We start from the raw sequence: 6,000 nt of genomic DNA on the forward strand, positions 1-6,000 counted from the left end.
AGATAATTTTAATAACTAATAGAGGAAAGAGGATGATATAAGAGTTATTGCTAATGAGGAAAGACTAGCTTGTTTTGTTTGGCTTTCCTTTGAAAAATTGACTTTCTCTGCAAGTAAGCTTTCTTGTAGACCAGGGGTGTCAAACTGGTGGCCTTGTGGCTGGATGTCTCACATGCAGGCCACGCCCACTCCAGTTCAGCGAATGGGGAAAACAGCAAGAAATGTCACATGATGGCAATGTGACGCGACTGACACCCATGGTGTAGACTCTTGATGCCAGCTCACTGTTTTGAAGCTTAATTGCAGTGAAAAGTGTTGATGTGTATGTGCATGGTAGAAAATAATAAAAGTGTTGCTCCAAGAAAACATTTTAAAGACTGCATGTATGGCGGTGTCCTGCCTGTTAATACATAATTCATCTCAAGCTTAGTTTTGATAGTTGTTTCAAAGGCTCCTACACGCATCCAGACAAGTAGGAGATAGCTTTTTAGATTTTCAAATAAGCCTTCCAAAGAATATGGCTGTGTTAATTTTTGAGGAAGTGTACTTTGTGCTAGCACACTTTTTGAAGCATCTCCTTTGAATGTTTTGCATAACTGCCAAAAATAACCTGTGCTTGAAATCTGAGCTTTACCACCATTATATTTTTAATTGGCTGAAATAGGATCCATATAAGTGCCCATGATGGCTATAGTTAAACAATTTTATATATAGATTGAGATAGGAGGACAACTCCATGATATGGCCCTAATTCAAAATTGCAGACATTGGAGAAACTGTTTTGTTAGTAGTGGCAATAATATTGATTGTAAGAGCCTTCAGAAAGTTTCTCAACCCTAGCAACTCCCAGGATTCCCCAACTATCATGGAACTGAAGTCTCCACATCTTAAAGTTGCTAGGGTTGAGAAACAATGTTAAAGAGAATGCAGATTGTTAAATTTGCAGGGTCTTTGTGTAAGGTGACCAGACGTCCCGCTTTTGGCGGGACACCCCGCTTTTTGATGCATTTTCCCGCGTCCCGCCCGCTTTTTAAAAAGGCACGCTTTTTTTGGCGCTTGCAGCTCCCGCCCATCAGCTGCTGGGCTGGCTCATCGTTCTGTTCTATGCTACCACCTACAAATTTAAGCCAGCCCAGCCTGCCGCTCACTGATTTGATTGGCTGGACTTCAGCCAATCAGTGAGCTGGCCAACCAGCTCACTGATTGGCTGGACTCCTTAGCTGAGGACGCATGCGCGAGTCTCCATTTTATTTCGTCTTTGTTTTGGGCAGCTGCGCTTACTCACTGGTGGTGAGTAAATCATGTTTTGTATTAAATTTGGTACCGTGGGAATCGGGAGGCGCTGGGCTGGGGGAAGGAGACAGCCCCCTTGCGGAGTTCACAGCCAGCCCCTGTGCTGCGCTGGAACGGGCGGCAAAACCTCTGGAACCACGTGGAAGTTCTCGGGCGGCTGCTCCCAGCTCTCCTGCCCCGGAGGGAGCAGCCGCCGCTGGCGGCGGAAGAGGAAGCAGCCCGGCGTCGCTGCTCGCCGCGCGCTCCCTCGCTCGCGGCCAGGCTTTGGTGCTGCCTTTCCCGCTCTGTGCATGCTGCCCAGACCAGACCTCTCTTCCTTCCGTGGAGTCCGTTCGTGAATCCATGGGATTCGCCGCGGAAGGAAGAGATGTCGGGGGAGCGACGGACGCCAGCAGAGAACGTCCCCTCGCTTCTGGGCCTCCCCGCTGCTGTCCCGACCTCTTCCTTCCGTGGAGTCCGTTCGTGAATCCATGGGATTCGCCGCAGAAGGAAGAGATGTCGGGGGAGCGGCGCCCCCAGCAGAGAACGTCCCCTCGCTTCTGGGCCTCCCTGCTGCTGTCCCGATCTCTCTTCCTTCCGTGGAGTCCGTTCGTGAATCCATGGGATTCGCCGCGGAAGGAAGAGATGTCGGGGGAGCGGCGCCGCCAGCAGAGAACGTCCCCTCGCTTCTGGGCCTCCCCGCTGCTGTCCCGATCTCTCTTCCTTCCGTGGAGTCCGTTCGTGAATCCATGGGATTCGCCGCGGAAGGAAGAGATGTCGGGGGAGCGGCGGACGCCAGCAGAGAACGTCCCCTCGCTTCTGGGCCTCCCCGCTGCTGTCCCGATCTCTCTTCCTTCCGTGGAGTCCGTTCGTGAATCCATGGGATTCGCCGCAGAAGGAAGAGATGTCTGGTCACCTTATCTTTGTGCAAAGTGCTTTCAATATATGTTATGATTCTTGATTCAAATAGCAGGCTCTTTGATCTATATTGGGGAAGGTGATCTGCTGGTCTCAAATTGTTTAGGGTTTTGTCTTTCAAAAATGATTTGAAACTAGCTCAGTTACCCCTTTCCTTAATGCAATATGAATATAACCAGGTATCTTGCCTGGACCCTATGTTCTTTGTGGATGCCACTTCTGCAGTAAAGAGTAGCTTCACATAAAGCTTTGGAATTATTTAAACAGACACTGGTGTGTACATTTACTAATTGTTATCCAAAAAAAAGATGATGCTGTAGTTGGTATGTCAGTGAAACTGACCTCAGAAATCATTTGTTAAGTCCCCTAACAGTAATTATGGAAACTAGATTCTTGCACAATAGTTTTGGTTAGGTTTATTGCAAAGAAAAAGGTTACAGAACCTGATAAACTGGACATGAGTGTACTTTAGCTCATCTTATGAGTACATTTAAGTAGGTTTTGCCTGATGCTCTTTATGTTTTTACTTCATTTAAGGTGTAGCTAGTTAGCCTTTAGGAAATACAAAAGAATGTTCATTACTCTTCTTTATAATGTTAAGAAAATATCTATTCTCACTCTCAAACTCAGAATTCTGTCACATCTGGGTCTTTAATGACAGTATAGAGGCTAGAAGCACCTCCAAATTATATTTTTGCTCCCTTGAAAGGAATTGTAGCCTCAACTAAAACAAACAAATTTCCTAATTCCCATATTCTGGAATTACTTATTAGTAGCACTTTTAACTTTCCAGGAGACTAAATTTGTTATTTTTATCATACTATATGATGTTGTTTTTATATGATGGCTATAACCCTCCCTCAGAACATAAGATATAAGATCTCAAGAATCAGTTCTTAATTCTAGTGGATTTGGAAACTAACACTATGTCTAACATGGTTTGTCTAGCAATTTGTTTTCACTTCATGCAAATGCAACAGTTTTTTCTTGTTGACTGATTGCCTTTAATGTGTGACATGGCTTCCCATAAATGAGTTGACTTTTTGGGAGTACGATAAGCACATTTTAAGCATGACAAAATACCTTGGCAGAATTAATGAACATGATCATTTGCCAAAACTAAATTCATTAAATATAGAACTGATAACAGTCCAAGTACTGATGAACATATTAAAGAATAAATTAATTGGTTTATCACCAATATATTTGTGTTTCTTTTCAGTACAGTAATGTACATCCAAATACTTAATCATAGGTTACATTGCACTATAGAAAAGTGCTGAATACTGTGTATATTTTTGGCAATATATAACTTGATGACATTTCTTGCCTTTAGGACACCCATGATTTGAAGTCTCTTGTTTTCATAGAACATATGATTAATCATACTCTTATGCTAACAAAAGGAAGAATAATCTAAGCAGTTTACACAAACAAAAATTAAATTAAGGTTAACTGTACAATGCATAAAATGGAATATCTATGTGATTAATTCTTATGCATATGATTTCATGAAACAGATACCCTTCAAATCAGAAACACATTACAGAGGTAATAGTCACCTTTTGAGATAAAAACATCTTAATATGCCTGGATAAAAAAAGAATAGAAAAAGTATTTCTTTTGTGTCAGTAATTTTCTATTCTTTGTTAAAATTATAAAGTATATTTCAGGAAAGATATTTATAATTCAGCAGTTGGCTGATAAGAGTTTTACATTCTAAAATATCTTTACAATTACATACCTTTAAATAGTTCCAATCTGTGCGTAGACAATCCAATGCTCTCCAAATGGTTTAGGCTACAGTATAGGTAAAGGATTATAGGAAGCCTATCATAGATTTAACCAAAACTAACCAAATTAATAGTTTAATTTGGAAATTAATAGATAAAACTAAAGCACTGGCTGTTTTAGGTTTTATTTGTTATAAATAGCTGTTTAACAATGAACCACTGCCCATATTGAACTCTGATTGCAATGGCAATTCACTCTTGAATGGGACAAAAAATATTCATATGCTGCTATATAAATCCTTGCAGAACAGGTGGAAGCTGCATTTGGTGCCAATGGGTGGTTAAATGGAATCTTATAATGCCAGTCCTGAAAGCTCTACACCTTGAACTCCTGGGTCGATTGACAGAATCAGTGTTTCCACACCCAATGGCATTGCTGATCAGAAACTCTTAAATTATTTGTGTTGTGATTTGATTATTGTATTATTGCACTTTTTAAATTTTATATTGTTTTTAATAGTTTTTTATTATTTGCTTGGTGCCTAGAGTTCCTTGTTTAAAATGGCAACCATATAAATTATGTAAATAATGTTATTTTGAACATACTTGTGCTTTGGGACCTGAGTTAATTAACAGCAGAAATTAATTGGCTCAATTTTCAATCCAGAGGAAATATTGTAACAAGACTTTTCAGATCCACATTTCCTTTGGAGGGAAATATAGGACAGCTTTGTATTGATGAGCATTCAAAGCTTGCCCTGCATCCCATCATTAAAATTTCTCCACTTTTTAAAATTAAGGGCTACTACCATTACTTGTCTCCACTCTGTTTTTACGAACTGAATGAGGAGGCAGCTCTGCTGCTCATTTGGTAGAATTTCTATTGTTTTTTTTTCTTCACCTGCCTTGTTGAAAAGTGAGCACGTAAGGTGCATCTGTCAACAGGCATATCTTTTGAGTATCCTCTTTCATAGAATGTGATTTTGAATTACCTTTGTATTTTTCATGAATTCTCTTTACTTACTGAGATCTTCTTAAAATACCGTTGTATTATTTTTTTGGATCATCAGCTGCCCAGAGCAGGACTTCTATAACTTCATATACTCAAGATGTATATTAGTAGTATAGAAAAAGAAAAGTAGTATCCTATTTATAATATCACTCATATGAGAAGTTACTTTAAAAAAACCAAATATTTCAATTTCTCATTTTGATCTGGTGGGTTTAATTTTGTTCACTTGCTAATTATATGTAAATCTGTCTATTTCCACAAAAGGCACAAAGTAACATAAACATGACATAGAATACTGCATGTCTAGAATAAATAAAAATAAATTCACTAATTAAAATTGAAATATAGTACATCTCACCATTTATATATATTTATGTCATGTGGCTAGTTAGTAATTACTTTTTCGGCTTTGAACAGAATTTAGTTGTGGGTAACTGTTCCCCCCCCCCAACAGCCATTAACCCCCAAAGGAAGGAGTGGAATCAATCAGGGTTTATATGTGCAAAATGATGTATGACAGTTAGAACATATATATGTTGTTTTTTAAATCCATAACTGTTTTTCCACTCCATAAAGTTTAAGTTCCTGCATTTTGGCATGGTATAGAACTGTGAAAAGCGGAGGAGTTAGTTTCCCATTTATACCAGTCCTAAGTTGTAGAAAGCTTCATGAATAAAATAACTCTAGATCTGTCATTATCTAATCTCTAGCTGACACAATCATATAAGGTGTAAAATGGCTAAAATATTTCAGTAACATAATGTTGAGGAGTATAATTTTTAAGAGTTATAATACCTAAGATCCTAATAGGTGTGCTTAAAAAATCAAGATTAAATGGTTAAAGAAGCAGCCATGTATTATTTATTTATGCTCCTTTAATAGGAATGTTATCACCACTGAACAGTCTTCCTTTCCTCTGAGAAAAATCTATTGCAACTGCAACATGCTTTGAGAACATGCTAGACTTTCCTTTTTTGTGCACAATTATCCATTTCTTCTAATACTTGCATATTCCACAACAACAAAAAATATAGTACATAAAAAAATTGCATGACAAAACTAGAT

Source organism: Thamnophis elegans, chromosome 1, assembly GCF_009769535.1.
Source record: "Thamnophis elegans isolate rThaEle1 chromosome 1, rThaEle1.pri, whole genome shotgun sequence".
Lineage (NCBI taxonomy): Eukaryota > Metazoa > Chordata > Lepidosauria > Squamata > Colubridae > Thamnophis > Thamnophis elegans.